This window comes from Saimiri boliviensis, chromosome 7 (genome assembly GCF_048565385.1).
Source record: "Saimiri boliviensis isolate mSaiBol1 chromosome 7, mSaiBol1.pri, whole genome shotgun sequence".
In the NCBI taxonomy this organism is placed as follows: Eukaryota; Metazoa; Chordata; class Mammalia; order Primates; family Cebidae; genus Saimiri; species Saimiri boliviensis.
The window spans coordinates 3755699-3774852 of record NC_133455.1 but is presented as its reverse complement, the minus strand read 5'-3'; the positions used below and the strand labels follow the sequence as shown (position 1 = coordinate 3774852).

The 19154-nt window shown below is 39.0% G+C and overlaps 1 protein-coding gene across 1 annotated transcript in view; it reads right to left on the bottom strand.

Moving 5' to 3' along the window:
• TMEM132D (transmembrane protein 132D) overlaps positions 1 to 19154 on the bottom strand; it is an 825236-nt gene that overhangs the window by 225056 nt on the left and 581026 nt on the right. The window lies entirely within an intron of this gene.

Sequence of the window (19154 nt, the reverse complement as noted above, 5' to 3'; positions counted from 1 at the left end):
GATTTGACATCAAGAAGTAACATAGGACAATAGACTGATTTTTTCCCCCTAAGCAAATTTAGCAATTCCAAATGTAAGTCATGACATTCTTGGAGATACTATTCAAATTTGTTTTAAACTTAGTGCTACTAGTTCCAAAATGGTTGCATATGTTAATGCAGAAAGATTTTAAAGAGTTTCTAGGAGATTTAGAGAGAAACTTTTCACCCTATGAAAAGAGTATAATCCAACGGAGCGACAGTGACTGGAAGCACCTACTGAACCCAGCAGAAAGCAGGCAATCAGTATAATACTATCCACCTGTCATTATTATTGTTACTATTTTTTTCAGCACCACTGAAAATACCACAGCTAAACCTTCAGGCTTGTGTTTGTTTGCTAATTCAAACCTAGAGATTTCTTCTCAGGCAGTGAACACGTGATTCAGATGGAGTTTACAACATTAGCCCGTCTATTTCCCAGACTTCTCGAAATTTACATATCCAAACCAAAATGCTTGATTTCTCCTTGAAACCATCTTATGCCTCTCTTCTCCTCTTCCATGACAGCTCCTCCATACAACCGTTTGTTTGAAATCAGATATTCTCCTCTTTCCCTCAACACTCACAGGACCCTTGAGGAACAAGTCTCCTGAGCACTTCCTCGCGCTGTCACTGCGGGTCATTCAAACCCGCCCCTTCTCTCTGCACCCTCTTCTCTCTGCAGTCTATGTATGATCCAGCCGGTCCAACCCACAGTCGGCTTCTTAGCTGGACTCTGCAGTCCTCTCTGCAAGTGGGCTTTCCACATCCACCCTGCTCTCTTCCAATGCCATCTCCACTCACAAAGGATTTTTAAAAGCACACAATGTATGTTTTTCTTATTTTTTTTTTTCATTGCTATCCCCCACATCCTGACTATGACGCCAGGAATAAAGTCTAGACAGCATCTCCAAACTCACCTTGAGACGTTTTTCTTGAACTCATTGCACTCTGGCCACACTGCTTGCTTGGAGTTCTTTCTGTCCTTAGGGCTGCCAGGGTAAAGTTCCCTCTGTCTGCAACATCCATGTCGCCTGCACTGTGCCAGACTGACACCTCTTTAGTTCTTCAAGCCTCCGTTTACAAGCTGACCCTATCTGATCTTCCAAAGGAAGGATCCCTCTTTACCTAATTATTAATTCTCAGTCACAATATTGTTATATGTCACAGCAGGCTGTTTGATGCCTGCAATTTTTACTGACTTACTTATTCCTTTACGTATTCCTTATCTGCCTCCCACATTCTTACTGCTCACGCCATGGAAGTGGGAACCATGTTTTCTTTACCCTACATTCTAGGCATGATGTGTTAACATCCGTATAGTGTCTACATGGATGAATGGGAAAACTGTACAAAGGATTTTATAATGTGAAAGGAATCTAACTTGAATGTATGGTACATCATGTACTCAACTTGCAGAGCATCCACGAAAGGACAGTTCATTAATTCATTCCCTTCCATTTCTCTGCCACAAAAACTACTTTGGTCAATGTATCAATATACAAGCAGGCCTTACTTCCTGTCACATCGCCTTGTTCAGAAATCATAAATTGAATATAGAGGCAAAATAAAATGATCCTTCAGAAAGAGCAGAATGCCTCTTAGTTAATTCTGCAATGAATACTAAAACACAATAAACAGCACAGACCACTTAGATGGCAGATGGATTTATTAACTGGAGTTTGGGAAAAGAAAGAGCCATCATAATTCAGTCAATTTTTGGTCTATTGTTAGATACACACTTAGAGGGAATATTTGATGGAATAAAAATGTCCTAGGTAAGAGGTCTTTATCTGCCTGGAGGAGGTAAGTGGTAGCTGTAGATGGATGCTGATTAACTTACCGGTTTAGATTTTCAACGACTGGAAGAGGGGCAAGTAACTGTAGCTTTTAGTCTAAATTTGCAAGGAAGGGTACCTAAGGGTAAGCTGCTTCTGTGAGCAGAAGGCCAAACACCCCTGGTCTTCAGAATCCACAGGGTACTCTTCAGAGCGTCAGTTGACTCACTCACGTAAAGAGAATTCCACTCTCTCTTTACCTTACTTATCTAACCTCCCAAACAAGTACATTCAAAGGTCACTTATATAGTTTGGTTCTTGATAGCAAAACACACTGTGAATATCTTCTTCAAATAGGTAAACTCATCTTAGGTTCGGTATTACATTAATATATTCCCTCTGGTTCTTTCTGCTAGTTGATTTTTCATGTTCTTTCCATAGTTGGTGGCATAGTTTTGTTGTCGTTAAATGCAAAGGGAAGGCATAGTCCAATTATCCATCTAATTACTAGTTCAATAATTACTTTATCACTACTTAGGTACCGAATTATCTAAATAGCTTTTGTCTTTACACTCCGCTCAGATGTGTCCCTTGAATATATTTGGCCCCTTCTCTTTCTTTGATAATAATCTACTAGGGAGTGGGTAAAATCCTCAGGAATAAAGGTAGTGTAGACTGTGATGGATTTTATTTATTATTTATTTTTTATTGCATTTTATGTTTTGGGGTACATGTGAAGAACATGCAAGATTGTTGCATAGGTACACTCATGGCAGTGTGATTTGCTGTCTCCTTCCCCATCACCTATATCTGGCATTTCTCCCCATGCTATCCCTCCCCAACTCCAGAGACAGCAGATGCTGGAGAGGATGTGGAGAAATAAGAACACCTTGACACTGTGATTGCTTTGAAAGATTCTGCGTGGACAGTGATCCAGCCTTCAGTCCCACCTCACCAGAGCCCCACCTGGATCACGCAGAGGAGAGTTGCCCTTTACGCTGGGTCTGCGATATGGGATCTTATTTTACATTGTGTTCACTAGCCTGCAGACATGAGATCAAGGTACCAGATGGGTGGAAAACTCAGACGCGTTCAGTAAAGCTCTCATTGGAAAGAGAAGCATGGTGCATTTCAAACCCACCGAAGGAAAGTCGGTGGTCGGGCCAGACAACTGAGGAATCCTGAGGGAAAAAAGCAAAGCTACATTTTTTAAAACCTGTGAGAAAGTCGCCGTAAAAGCCACAGCAGGGTCATTCTCTGCAGCTGGAGTGTTTCCACAAGCCACCCGACTGAGCTGGAAGTGCCCAGCGTGGAAAAGTCTTTTGTCACAAAGCATGGTCAGAAAAGAAAGCTGGATTCCTAAACATTTACCCCCAAAAAGTTCTACCGCCAGAAAAGCTAGGTGAGTCTACCTGAGGAGGAAGACTCAAGTTCTGCTTTCAAGTCCTAATTTCACAACTGCTGTAGAAAGAAAACCCAAAGGTTTCTAAAGGCCAGTGGTGGCTAGTGAGGGTGAGAAGGCAGGTGACAGGTGGCAGGAACCAGGTCAGGAGGGAGGATGCCAGGGAATCGGTCCGGGCCTCCCCAGAAAACAGAAGGGCAGTGTGAGGAGGCTTTGTTTAGGAAGCGGGGAATACGGACGAACCACAGAAATGCTTCAGTAACCTGGAGCGGGCAGCAGCTGAGCTGATACCAGTCCTTGGCCTGAGACGGAGGAAAGACAAATATTTTGAGAAAATCAGTGGTGTTTAGTAGCAGGACAGGCCCAGCCCAAGGGGACCTTGCAGAGAGAGAGCCAGAAAAGAAAGAACCCTGACCTCACTCTCCTCCCTCCCTCTGAGCTCTTGCTGGGGCTTCCAGAGACTTTTCTTTGGCAGAACCCAGATGGAAGTCAGAGGGCACTGAAGTCCTTCAACACAGATTGTGCAAGAGAGGGTGGAGGATGGGTCCTGGTAAGCAAAGAGAAGAAACTCAGCATGTCCGGTAAAAGGAAGGCTTGAAGAACATGGGACCGTCCAACTCCTCATTCCCATTTTTGTTGCTATTTAATTTGTCAGAGTCATCAGATTAGAAATATTATTGGTTAGGAAGGAATTGGACCCAAATTTAATGAGCAGCCTGCACGCCTCAACCAGGCCTTTTAAAGTGAGCTCCAGCCTCCCTGCCTGCCTGTGTCGTTGTCTGGAACAGACAGAATTTGTAGTTGTGCTTATTGACCGTATGAGGAACTGTAGGGAGAAAAGAAAGGTCCTGGGATAATTCTCAGTGAACAAAAAGGAACAGGACAGAAAATGAATCATGAAAACTGTACAATAGCAAACACCTGGAACCAACCCAAATGCCCATCAATGATAAGACTGGACAAAGAAAATGTGGTACATATACACCATGGAATACTACGCAGTCATAAAAAATGATGAGTTTGTATGCTTTGTAGGGACTTGAATGAATCTAGAAGCCATCATTCTCAGCAAATTGACACAAGAACAGAAAACCAAATGCCCCATGTTCTCACTCATAGGTGGTTGTTGAACAATGAGAACACGTGGACACAGGGAGAGGAGCATCACACACTGGGGGTAGTTTGGGGGAGTAGGGGAGAGACAGCGGGGGGTGGCGATGGAGGGGAGGGTTGGGAGGGAAAACATGGGGAGAAATGCCAGATATAGTATTCCATCATATATATATATATATATGTATGTATAATGTGTGTGCATATATATATATATATATATATGCACACACATACAGATCACTGATATATAACTGTCAGATAGATATACCTATCTCACAGTTATATATCAGTGAGATGTATGTGTGCATATATCTTACACATATATCTGTCTCACAGTTCCTTTCTCTATTTGTTGATTGATGGGCATTTGGGTTGGTTTCATGATTTTGTAATTGTGAATTGTGCAACCATAAACATGCATGTGCAACTATCTTTTTTGGATAACTTCTTTTCCTCTGGGTAGAAACCCAGGAGTGGGACTGCTGGATCAAACAATAGTTCTACTTTAGTTCTTTACGAAATCTCCAGTCTTCCACAGTGGCTGTACTAATTTACATCCCCACGAGCAGTGTAGAAGTGTTCCCTGTTCACTGTATTCTTGACAACATCTATTTTTTGACTTTTTTATTATCGCCATTCTTGGAAGAGTAAGGTGGTATTACATTGTGGTTTTGATTTGCATTTCCCTTATCATTAATGATGCTGAGCGGTTTTTTTTTTCTTTTTTTTTCTTTGTAATGTGTGTTGGACTTTTGTATACCTTCCTTTAAGAATTGTCTCTTAATATTCTCAGTCCGCTTTTTGATGGAATTGTTTTTTCTGACTGATTTGAGTTTGTTATAGATTCCGGATATCAGTACTTTGTCAGATGTATAGATTGAGAAGGTTTTCTCCCAGTCAGTGATTTGTCTTAAGTTTACTCTGTGGACTGTTCTTTTTGTTTTAAAAGCTCTTTAGTTTAATTAAGTCCCAGCTATTCATGTTTTTTTTTTTTTTTTTTTTTGCATTTGTTTTTGGGTTCTTGGTCATGAAATATGTGCCAAAGGCAATGTCTAGAAGGGTTTTTCCAATGTTATCTTCTAGAATTTTTATAGTTTCAGGCCTTAGGTTTAATCCCTAATCCACCTTGAGTTGATTTTTGCATAAGGTGAGAGACGGGGATCCAGTTTCAGTCTCCTCCATGTGGCTAGCTATTTATCCCAGCACCATTTGTTGAAAAGGGTGTCCTTTCCTCACTATGCTTTTGTTTGCTTTGTTGAAGATCAGTTGGCTGTAAATATTTGGGTTTATTTCTGGTTTCTCTATTCCATTGGTCTGTGTACTGACTTTTATACCAGTACCATGCTGTTTTGGTGACTGCGGCCTTATAGTATAGTTTGCAATCAGGTAGCATGATGCCTCCAGATTTGTTCTTTTTGCTTAGTCTTGCTTTGTCTATGCAGGTTCTTTCTTAACTCCATATGAATTTTAGAATTGTTTTTGCTAATTCTGTGAAGAATGATGGTGGCATTTTGATGAGGATTGCATTGAATTTGCAGATTGCTTTTGGCAGTATGATCATTTTCACAGTATTGATTCTACCCACTCATGAGCATGGGATGTGTTTCTATTTCTTTGTATTGTCTATGATTTATTTCAGCACAGTTTTGTAGTTTTCCTCATAGAAATTTCTTGACTCCTTGGTTTGGTATATTCCTAAGTTTTTTGGTTTTTGTTTTATTTATTTATTTATTTATTTATTTATTTATTTATTTATTTATTTTTGTTATTATAAAAGGAGTTGAATTCTTGATTTGATTTTCTACTTGATTGCTATTGTGTAGAAGAGCTACTGATTTGTGTACATGAATCTAGTAACCTCAAACTTCGTTGAATTCTTTGATCAGGTTTAGAAGCTTTCTGGAGAAATCTTTAGGGTTTTTAAGGTAAACAATCATATCGTCAGCAAACAGTGAAAGTTTGACTTTCTCTTTACCAGTTTGGATACCCTTTATTTCTTTGTCTTGTCTGATTGCTCTGGCTAGGACTTCCAGTACTGCGTTGAAAAGGAGTGGTGAGAGAGGACATCCTTGTCTTGTTCTAGTTCTCAGGGGGAAATGCTTTCAACTTTTCCCCATTCTGTATTACGTTGTCTGTGAGTTTTTCATAGATGGCTTTTATTACATTAAGATATGTCCCTTGTGTGCTCATTTTGCTGAGAGTTTTAATCATAAAGGGATGCTAGATTTTGTTGAATACTTTTTCTGCATCTATTAATTATGCAATTTTTGTTTCTAATTCTATTTAAGTGAACATTTATTGACTTGCATATGTTAAACCATCCCTGCATCCCTGATGTGAAACCCACTTGATCATGGTGGATTGTCTTTTTGATACGTTGTTGGATTCAGTTAGCTAGCATTTTGTTAAGGATTTTAGTGTCTATGTTCATTAAGCATATCAGTTTGTAGTTTTCTTTTTTGGTTACGTCCTTTCATGGTTTTGGTAATGGGTAATGCTGGTTTCATAGAATGAATTAAAGAGGGCTCCTTCTTTCTCTATCTGGTGGAATAGTGTCAAAAGGCTTGCTACAATTCTTTGAATGTCTGGTAGAATTCTGCTGTGAATATGTCTGGTCCTGGACTTTTTTTTGTTGAAATATTAAATTACCATTTCAATCTTGCTGCTTGTTATTGGTCTGTTCAGGGTATCTAATTCTTCTTTATTTAGGCTAGGAGGATTGTATTTTTCCAGGAATTTATCCATCTCTTCTAGGTTTCCTAGTTTATGTGAGTAAAGGTGTTCATAGTAACCCTGAATGATTTTTTTTTTTTTTTTTTTTTTTTTTTTTTTTTGTATTCCAGTGGTGTCAGTTGTAAAATCTCCTGTTTCATTTCTTAGGGAGGTTATTTGGATTTTCTCTCTTTTTTTGGGGTTAATCTTGTTAATGTTCTAGAAGTTTTATTTATCTTTTCAAAGAACCAGCTTTTTGTTTCATTTATCTTTTGTACTTTTTGTTGTTGTTGTTGTTGTTTCTATTTCATTTAGCTTTGCTCTGATCTTGGTTATTTCCTTTCTTCTGCTGGGTTTGGGTTTGGTTTTTTCTTGTTTCTCTTGCTCCCTGAAGTGTGACTTTAGAACGTCAGTTTGTGCTCTTTCAGTCTTTTCAATGCAGACATTTAGGGCTCTGAACACTCATCTTAGCACGCCTTTGCTCTATCCTAGAGGTTTTGATAGGTAGTGTCATTACTGTCAATAAGTAAATTTTCATCTTGATTTTGTTTCTGACCCAATGCTCATTCAGGAGCAGGTTATTTAATTTCCATGTATTTGTCTGATTTAGCAGGTTCCTTGTGGAGTTTATTTCCAGTTTTATTCCACTATGGTCTGAGAGAGTGCTTGATATAATTTCAATTTTTAAAAATTTATTGAGGCTGTTTCATGGCCTATCATATGGTCTAACATAGAACAATTTTCACATGCTTTTGAATAGAATGTGTATCCTGTGGTTGCTGAATGAAATGTTCTGTATATATCTGTGAAGTCCATTTGTTCCAAGGAATAGTTTAAATCCATTGTTTCTTTGTTGATTTTCTGTCTTGATTACTTGTCTAGTACTAAAGTCCGCCACTATTATTATGTTGCTGTCTATCTCATTTCTTAGGTCTATTGATAATTGCTTTATACATTTGGGCACTCCAGTGTTAGGTGCATATATGTTTAGGATTGTGACATTTTCCTATTGGACAGGGCTTTTCACCATTATCTAATTTCCCTCTTTGTCTCTATTAACTGCTGTTGCTTTAAAGTTTGTTTTGTCTGATATAAGAGCAGCTATCTCTGCATACTTTTGGTGTCCATTTACATAAAATGTTTTTTTCCATCCCTTTACTTTAAGTTTATGTGAGTCCTTATGTGTTAGGCGAGACTCTTGAAGGCAGCAGATAGTTGGTTGTATTCTTATCTATTCTGTGGTTTTCAGAGGAGCATTTAGGACATTTACATTCAGTGTTAGTATTGAAGCATGAGGTACCCTTGCATTCATTATGCTTTTTGTTGCCTGTGTACTTCGGTTTTTTTGTTTTCAGTTTTTGTTTTTAAACTTGTTTTTGTTTGTTTGTTTGTTTTATAGGTCCTGTGTGATTTATGCTTTAAAGAGGTTCTGTTTTGATGTGTTTCTAGGACTTTTTTTTGAAGATTTAGAGCTCCTTTTAGCAGTTATTATAGTGGTGGCTTGGTAATGGCAAATTCTCTCAGCATTTGTTTGTCTGAAAAATGACTGCATCTTTCCTTCATATACAATGCCTAGTTTTGCTGGATACAAAATTCTTGGCTGATACTGTTTTGTTTGAGGAGGCTGAAGATAGGGCCCCAATCCCTTCTAGCTTGTAGGGATTCTGCTGAGAAATCTGCTATTAATCTGGTAGGTATTCCTTTATAGGTTACCTGGTGCTTCTGTCTCACAACTCTTAAGATTCTTTTCTTCATCTTAGCTTTAGATAACCTGATGGTAACATGTCTAGGTGAAGATCTTTTTGTCATACATTTTCCAAGTATTTTTTTGTGCTTCTTGTATTTGGATGTCTAGGTTTCTAGCAAGGCCAGGAAAAATTTCCTCAATTACTCCCTCAAACACAAGCTTTTAGAATTCTCTTCTTCCTTAGGAACACTGATTATTCTTAGGTTTGGTCATTTAACATAATCCTGGACTTCTTGGAAGCTTTGTTTATATTTTCTTATTATTTTTTCATTGTCTTTCTTGGATTTGGTTAATTTGAAGACCTTGTCTTCAAGCTCGAATTTCTTTCTTCTACTTGTTCAGTTCTGTTGCTGAGACCTTCCAGGACATTTCATATTTCTAAAATTTGTCCAAATTTCCTAAATTTTGTGTTTTTTTTTTCTTTAATCTATCTATTTCCTTGAATATTTCTCCCTTCATTTCTTATATCATTGTTTGGATTTCCTTGTATTAGGCTTTGCCTTTTTCTGGTTCCCCCTGATTAGCTTAATAACTGACCTCCTGAATTCTTTTTCAGGTAAGATATTTCTTTTCAGTTTGGACCCATTGCTGGTGAACTAGTGTGATTTTTTGAGGGGAATTAAAGAGCCTTATTTTTCATATTACCAGGGTTGGTTTCTGGTTCCTTCTCATTTGGGTGGGCTCTGTTAGAAGAAAGGTCCAGGGCTGATGGCTGTTGTTCGGATTCTTTTGTCCCACAGGGTGTCCTCTTGATGTCGTGTTCTCCCCCTTTTCCAAGGGATGTGGCTTCCTGTGAGCCAAACGGCAGCAATTATTGTCTCTCTTCTGAGTCTGGCCACCCAGTGAGTCGGCCTGGCTCTCGGCTGCTACTGGGATTGTCTCCACAGAGTCCTGTGCTATGAACCGTCTATGGGTCTCTCAGCTGTGGATACCAGTGCCTGTTCCAGCGGAGGTGGTGGGGGTTGAGGGGTGTAATGGACAACATGAGAATCTTTAGCTTTGGTGGTTTAATGCTCTATTTTTGTGCTGTTTGGCCTCCTGCCAAGTGGTGGCACTTTCCAGAAAGTATCATCTGTAGTAGTGTGGAGAGGCACCAGTGGTGGGCAGGACCCTGGCATTCCCAACACTGTATGCCTTTTGTTTTCTGCTACCAGGGTGGATGGGGAGGGACCATAAGATGGGGACAGGGCTAGGCATGTCTGAGTTCAAACTCTCCTTGGGCGGATCTTGCTGTGGCTGCTGTGGAGGAAGAGGGCAAGATTCCCAGTCATAGAGTTGTGTACCTAGGAGGGTTATTGCTGCCTCTGCTGACTCACACAGATGGTCAGGGAAGTGGGGGAAAGCTGGCAGTCCCAGCCTCACCCAACTTCCGCACAAACTGAAGGGCAGTCTCACTCCCTCCATGCCCTCCTGCAATAGCCCTGAGTCTGTTTTCAGGCCGAGGGCAAGATGGCTTAGAAACTTGCCCCGGGCTTCTGCCTTCCAGCTTCCAAAGAAAAAGGCTTGGTTCTTCCCGTGCCTGTGAAGTCTGCAAGCCAGATTCATGCCCTCCCTCAAGTTCTGGCCAGGAGGCTTCTTACCCTGTTCAAAATGTTACAAATTTCAGCTCGAGAATTCCTTCTCCCTGTGGAGTTTTACCCCTGCTCCTCTGTTCACCCTCCTGATGGATCCCTGTGGTGCCAGGCTGGAACGGGCTGTATGAGGACCCAGCGAGCTCCCAGGGCCTTTCTGCTGCTTCCTCTACTTCTGTATTTCAGCCCTTTTACTTGACTCAGCCCCAGGTAAAGTTAGAAACTTCTCCCACAAACAGACCTTCAGCTTCTCCAGTGGAGAGGTGGGTGTTTGGAGAGGAGAGTCTCTCTTTCCCACTTTCACAGTTGGGCACCCACAACATTTGAGGTGTCTCCTGGGTCCTGCAGGAGCAGTCCACTTCCTTCAGAGGGTCTCACCACTCAGGTCCTTGAATGATCATGAGTAATGTGATCCCACATTTTTGAATGATAAATAAATAGATGATATTTAAAGCCACAAAGAAGGATGAGATTACCCAAGGACTCGAGACAGGTAGAAAATAATTCTGGACTGTTCAGAATAGTCCGGTGCTTGTGGGATGTGTAGATGAGAAGAAGCAAGGAAAGGGGATTAAAACAACAATAAAAAAGAAGCGTATGAGGTAAGAAGAAGACGTAACATGCACATTGTCCCAGAACCCCTGGAATTCCACAGAAGGCATTGTCCATCCCTGTTCAGAATGTCAGTTAATAAGTGGAGTGAGGAAACTGATGGCATGCGAATCTCAGTTGTACATGATACAGAAATGAGAGTTATAATAAAAATGCTCTATCACAGATCCAAGATCCTAAAATATTTCAACAGGCTGCAGTGCCGATGGACTGTGTCCAGTGAGATGATATTTTAGAGCGATATGCCAAATTTAACTCTCAGGCTCAAAACCCTCAGTGTACTAGAACAATCACCATGAAGACATAGCTGAGGACCAGCCTGCAAAAAGACTTAGGAATTGGGATTCAATAACACAGTGCAGCTTCCCAAGTAGAGTCACAGGGAGTTGGCTGGGGTTAATCAAAATCGGGTGCTTAAAATGAGCTACTAAAATCTAGTTCAATTCTCTTCTTTGTCAATCCATACCTGGAACACCATTTTCAGTTCTGGGACTACAAATTAAGTTTGGGTCCTAAATTGAGACTGATGGACAATTGAATGTTGAAAAGAAGATAAACCACCATCTCTGAGGATACTAATCAACCCAAGGGTATCTGGAGAAGAATGTACAGAGTAGCTACAGAATAATAATAGTCGGTAGAACTGAGAGTTATTTAAACTGGAGAAAGAGACATTCTATGGGACATTGTGCAGGAGACTACTGTGAATTTCCCAACTGTTTTTAGGCAGACAAACTATATTTTCCAGCTGTCTCATAGTTAGGAAGGGCTAGAAAGAGATGATATCAGAAGAGGCTGGAAGTGTGTGTAGGCAGGGGTTAGAACACATAGGCTAGGTTTTGTTTGCCATGTGAAGTATTCTGGTGTCTCTTCTAAGAGCTAAAGAAAGTCATGGATGTGTTTTAAGTACGAGATAAGGACATCATAAAAAATGAAGTTATGAAAGATTTCTATCTGCAGTGAAGAAAACAGTGTAGAGCAGGATTAAAAGTAGTTGAAACACTTGTAATGATTTACACTAGAAAAAAAAACAGTTTGGAGTACAATAGGGGCAGTGGATACAGGAAGAAAGGGATAGATTTGAAAAATACATAAACTCATCTTTTTTTTTTTCAGGAAAAGTCAACAGGACTTGGTATTGGTTAGACATAAGGACATGGGAAACAGGAGTACCAATAATGACTTAAATGGGTAATAAAGTGAAAGACAGCCATCCACTAGACATTGTTTATCTATCTATCTATCTATCTATCTATCTATCTATCTATCTATCTGCCTACCTATCATTGATCTCTGTATATATAACATTTATAGTTTTATTATCTATCATCTATATTCATAACCATACTTTACTCATATATTTATCTATTATGTCTATTTATATAGAAAGGCATGAGTTTTCCTAAGAGGTAATGCATTATTTCCTGTCCTGTCCCCAGGTAAGATCAATGAAAGCTAGACAATTCCCCAGTGGAGATATTATAAAGAGAATTCCATCATATTATGAAAAATTCATAGGCTGTTCTAAAACATATTATCACTGATCTTCCTAACAAAATGTCAAGAATTCTATTAAGTGGATGGAGTCATTGTGACATTATTTCACAGATAAGAAGAGGCAGACACCAAGATAGAAACTTTCCAAAGTTACTGTGATAAGAGATGATAGAAACATGGATTTTTCTTCTTGAGAGCCTCAATTATTTTCTCTCATTATTCAGAAAGCTCCTAACATCCCATGTCCATCACTTAGTCATGGCACAGCTCTGTTTGTCATCTTCCATTCTGAAGAAAAATGTGGTCCCATGCATGAGGACCATGGCATGAGGCAGATCTTTTCTTTCATATATATATAAAATTGCACTTTTCTGGGGTACATGTACAAAACATGCAGGATTGTTGCATAGGTACACACATGGAAATGTGGTTTGCTGCCTCCATCCCCCGTCACTTATATCTGGCATTTCTCCTTCTGTTATCCATTCCCAACCTCCCTAACCCCCACTGTCCTTCACCTATTGCCCCCCCCAACAGACCTCAGTGTGTGATGCTCCCCTCACTGTGTTCATACTCATTGTTCAGCACCTGCTTATGAGTGAGAATATGCAGTGTTTGTTTTTCTGCTCTTGTGTCAGTTTGCTAAGAATGATGGTTTCCAGATTCATCCTCGTCCCTACAAAGGACATGAACTCATCGTTTTTTACGGCTGCATAGTACTATGTGGCACATATTATATGTGCCACATTTTCCTTGTCCGGTCTATCATCGATGGGCATTTGGGTTGGCTCCAGGTCTTTGTTATTGTAAATAGTGCCACAATGAACATACGTGTGCATGTGTCTTTATAATAGAACGATTTATAATCCTTTGGATATATACCCAGTAATGGGATTGCTGGGTCAAATGGAATTTCTATTTCTAGGTCCTTAAGGAAATGCCACTCTGTCTTCCACAATAGTTGAACAAATTTACACTCCCACCAGCAGTGTAAAAGTGTTCCTATTTCTCCACATCCTCTCCAGCATCTGTTGTCTCCAGATTTGTTAATGTTGCCATTCTAACTGGCTTGAGATGGCATCTCAATGTGGTTTTGATTTGCATTTCTCTAATAATCAGTGATGATGAGCATTTTTTCATGTTTCTTGGCCTCACAAATGTCTTTTCAAAAAGTGTGTGTTCATGTCCTTTACCCACTTTTGAATAGGTGTGTTTTTTTCTTGTAAATCTGTTTTAGTTCTTTGTAGATTCTGGATATTAGCCCTTTGCAAAATGGGTAGATTGCAAATTTTTTTCCCATTTTGTTGGTTGCTCATGCACTCTAATGATTGTTTCTTTTGCTTTACAGAAGCTCTGGAGTGTAATTATATCCCATTTGTCTATTTTGGCTTTCATTGCCAATGCTTTTGGTCTTTTAGTTATGGAGTCCATGCCTATGCCTATGTCCTGAATGGTTTTGCCTAGGTTTTCTTCTAGGGTTTTTATGGTGTTACATCTTATGTTTAAATCTTTAATCCATCTGGAGTTCATTTTAGTGTAAGGTGTCAGGAAGGGGTCCAGTTTCTTCTTTCTGCATATGGCTAGCCAGTTTTCCCAACACTATTTATTAAACAGGGAATCCTTTCCTCATTGCTCTTTTTTGTCAGGTTTGTCAAAGATCAGATGGTTGTAGATGTGTGGCATTGCATCTGAGGCCTCTGTTCTGTTTCATTGTTCTATATTTCTATTTTGGTACCAGTACCATGCTGTTTTGATTACTATAGCCTTGTAGTATAGTTTGAAGTAAGGTAGCATGATGCCTCCAGCTTTGTTTTTTTGCTTAGAATTGTTTTGGCTATGTGAGCTCTCTTTTGGTTCCATATGAAGTTTAAGGTAGTTTTTTCCAGTTCTTTATAGAGGGTCACAGGTAGTTTGATAGGGATAGCACTGAATCTATAAATTACTTTGGGCAGTATGGCCATTTTCACAATATTGATTCTTCCTAATCATGAGCATGGAATGTTTTTCCATCTGTTTGTGTCCTCTCTTATTTCATTGAGCAGTGGTTTGCAGTTCTCCTTGAAGAGGTCCTTTACATCCTTTGTTAGTTGTATTCCTAGGTATTTTATTCTCTTTGCAGCAATTGCGAATGGCAGTTCGTTCTTGATTTGGCTCTCTTTAAGTCTGTTATTGGTGTATAGGAATGCCTGTGATTTCTGCACACTGATTTTGTATCCTGAGACTTTGCTGAAGTTGCTTATCACTTTAAGGAGATTTGGGGATGAGACAATGGGGTCTTCTACATATATAATCATGTTGTCTGCAAATCGAGACAATTTGACTTCCTCCTTTCCTAATTGAATATCCTTTATTTCTTTTTCTTTCCTGATTGCTCTGGCTAGAACTTCCAATACTATATCGAATAGGAGTGGTGAGAGAGGGCATCCTTGTCTAGTGCCAGATTTCAAAGGGAATGCTTCCAGTTTTTGCCCATTCAGTATGATATTGGTTGTGGGTTTGTCATAAATAGCTTTTATTATTTTGAGATACATTCCATCAATACCTAGTTTATTGAGAGTTTCTAGCATAAAGGGCTGTTGAATTTTGTCAAAGGCCTTCTCTGCATCTATTGAGATAATCATGTGGTTTTTGTCTTTGGTTCTGTTTATGTGGTGGATTACGTTTATAGACTTGCATATGTTGAATCAGCCTTGCATCACTGGGATGAAGCCTACTTGATTGTGATGGATAAGCTTTTAGATGTGCTGTTGCAATCGGCTTGCCAGTATTTTATTGAAGATTTTTGCATCTATGTTCATCATGGATATTGGCCAGAAGTTTTCTTTTTTGTTGTTGTTGAGTCTCTGCTGGGTTTTGGTATCATGATGGTGTTGGTCTCATAAAATAATTGGAAAGGATTACCTCTTTTTGGATTGTTTGGAATAGTTTCAGAAGGAGTGGGACCAGCTTCTCTTTGTATGTCTGATAGAATTGAGCTGTGAACCTGTCTGGACTTGGGCTTTTTTTTGGTTGGTAGGCTATTAATTGCTGTCTCAACTTCAGCCCTTGTTATTGGTCTATTCAGGGTTTTGACTTCTTCATGGTTTAGGCTTGGGAGGGTGCAAGTGTCCAGGAATTTATCCATTTCTTCCAGGTTTACTGGTTTGGGTGCATAGAGTTGTTTGTAGTAATCTCTGATGGTAGTTTGTATTTCTGTGGAATCAGTGGTGATATCCCCTTTATCATTTTTATTATATCTATTTGATTCTTCTCTCTTTTCTTTTTTATTAATCTGACTAATGGTTTGTCTATTTTGTTGATCTTATTAAAAAACTGGCTCCTGGATTTATTGATTTTTTGATTTTTTTTTTGTGTCTCTATCTCCTTCAGTTCTGCTCTGATGTTAGTTATTTCTTGTCCTCTGCTAGCTTTTGAGTTTTTTTTTTTTAATCTTGCTCCTCTAGCTCTTTCAATTTTGATGATAGGATGTTGATTTTTGATCTTTCCTTGATTCTCATCTGGGCATTTATTGCTATAAAGTTTCCTCTAGACACTGCTTTAAATGTGTCCCAGAGATTCTGGTACGTTGTGTCTTCATTTTCATTGGTTTCAAATAACTTCTTTATTTCTGTCTTCATTTCATTGTTTATCCAGTCAACATTCAAGAGCCAGTTGTTCAGTTTCCATGAAGTTGTGTGGTTCTGAGTTAGTTTCTTAATCCTGAGTTCTAATTTGATTGCACTGTGATCTGAGAGACTGTTTGTTATGATTTCCATTCTTTCACGTTTGCTGAGGAGTGATTTACTTCCAATGACTAGGTTAATTTTAGAGTAGGTGTGATGTGGTGCTGTGAAGAATGTATATTCTGTGGATTTGGGATGGAGAGTTCTGTATATGTCTATTAGGTTTACTTGGTCCAGATCTGAGTTCAAGTCCTGGATATCCTTGTTAATTTTCTGTCTCAATGATCTGTCTAATATTGACAGTGGAGTGTTAAAGTCTCCCACTATTATTGTGTGGGAGTCTAGGTCTCTTTGTAAGTTGTTCAGAACTTGCTTTATGTATCTGGGTGCTCCTGTAACTGTATTGGGTGCACATATATTTAGGATCATTAGCTCTTCTTGTTGCATTGATCCTTTTACATTATATAATGCCCTTCTTTGTCTCTTTTGATCTTTGTTGGTTTAAAGTCTATTTTATCAGAGACTAGGATTGCAACTCCTGCTTTTATTTTTGCTCTCCATTTACTTGGCAAGTCTTCCTCCATCCCTTTATTTTGAGCCCATGTGTGTCCTTGCATGTGAAATGGATTTCCTGAATACAGCACACTGATGGTTTTTGACTTTTTATCCAATTTGCCAGTCTGTGTCTTTTAATTGGGGCATTTAGCCCATTGACATTTAAGGTTAATATTGTTATGTGTGAATTTAATCCTGCCATTTTGATGCTAGCTGGTTGTTTTGCCCATTAGTTGACAAAGTTTCTTCATTGCGTCGATGCTTTTTACCATTTGGTACGTTTTTGGAGTGGCCAGTACTGGTTGTTCCTTCCTATGTTTAGTTCTTCTTTCAGGAGTTCTTGTAAGACAGGCCTGGTAGTGATGAAATCTCTGGATGGAGAATGGGTCTCATGAATTGACAAAAACAAGCTTCAGAAGGTGGGTAATAACAAACCTTCTGAAATTTTATTTCTCTTTTGCTTATCAAGCTTAGTTTGGCTGGATATGAAATTTTAGGTTGAAAGTTCTTTTCTTTAAGGATGTTGAATACTGGCCCCCTCTCTCTTTTGGCTTGCAGGGTTTCTGCCAAGAGATCTGATGTGAGTCTGATGGGCTTCCCTTTCCAGACCTTTCTCTCTGGCTGCCCTTAGCATGTTCTCCTTCATTTAAATCCTCATGAATCTGATGATTATGTGCCTTGGGGTTGCTCTTCTTGAGGAATATCTTTGTGATGTTCTCTGTATTTCCTGGACTTGAATATTGGCCTGCCTTGCTAGGTTGGGGAAGTTCTCCTGGATAATATCCTGAAGAGGGTCTTCCAGCTTGGATTCATTCTCTCTGTCACATTCAGGTACACCTATCAAACACAGATTAGGTCTTTTCACATAATCCCATATTTCTTGAAGGCTTTCTTCATTTCTTTCACTCTTTTTTCTCTAATCTTGCATTCTCATTTTGTTTCATTGAGTTGATCTTTAATCTCTGATATCCTTTCTTCTGCTTGGTAGATTCAGCATTGAAACTTGTGTATGCTTTGTGAAGTTCTTGTGTTGTGTTTTTCAGCTCTGTTGGGTCATTTACATTCTTCTTTAAGCTGTTTATTCCTGTTAGCATTTCATCAAATTTTTTTTCAAGGTTCTTAGTTTCTTTGCACTGGGTTAGAACATGTTCTTTTAGCTCAGAGAAGTTTATTACCCACCTTCTGAAGCCTGTTTCTGTCAACTCATCAGACTCATTCTCCATCCAACTTTGTTCCCTTACTGGTGAGGAGTTGTGACGGAGGAGGAGAGGCATTCTGGTTTTGGGCATTTTCATCCTTTTTGCACTGGTTTCTTCCCATCCTTATGGATTTATCTACCTGTGGTCTTTGTAGTTGGTGACTTTCAGATGGGGTCTCTGAGTGGACGTCCTTTTTATTGACGATGAAGTTATTTCTTTCTGTGTTTTAGTTTTCCTTTTAGGCCCCTCTGCTGTAGGACTGCTGGAGGTCCACTCCAGACCTGAGGCAGACCTATTCAATCCATCCACGCATGGGACAAATGTTTCCTTCTTGCTCTTTGTCAGACACACAGACATGTCTATGTCTGTCACTGCACTGGTCCTGTGTATTCTTACTAATATAGTTCCATGCTTAAATCCTGGTGGTGTAAAGCATTGGTTTTGGAGTCAGACATTCTTTTTAATCATGTGACTTTAAATAACTTATTTTTTTTCTACCAGCCTCATTTTTTTCATCTGCAAAATGGCCACAATGGCCATTTCCCTTGCTTATAGAGCATTGATAAAATGTTTTATAAAGAGGCTGCACGGTGTGAGCCAGGTAGCAAAATACAACTGCCTAGACACCTAATAAAAAAGACAATCTGTTCATTTTGTAGAGTTGAATTGTTTTTCAGTGGTTGAATTGCATGTTTATTACTATCTCCCAATTTTATTACAACAAAGAAAATTCTTTTAAGTCCAGGATGTATTTTTCTAGAATGATATGGGTTCTGGGTTCCATTATTACACCAAGATTGATACACTAGGAGGCTAAATTTGCTACCTGTTTCATATCTTAGAAAGAAATTTAAGTTTTCTCTCTTTTTTTAAAGATAAATCTGTTGCATAGACTAACAGGTGTGTAATACTTAATACTCTCACATAAATCTGTTGCATAGACTAAGAGGTGTGTAATACTTAATACTCTCACATTAAGTAAAATAATTAACTGGCTAGTCACACACATTTTCAAAATGGAAATGACAGATTTAATAGATAGAGCTCTCAGATCTCTGCTAACATGCTTTGGAAAATCCTTTCCTTGATCATTCAATTTCTTTTCCATATGTTTGCACGTAACTGCAAATTCATGGAAACGAATAGGCTCCATTTCCATTCAAAAACTGTCAGGAAATAGATCTGCTTGGAACCATAAAGTACAGTTTAGGTATTTCCTTCCAGTTTGTTGCTGATAGGTTTAGGAAAAATAAATTCTGTAAAAAGTCACTCTGAACTGTAACTAC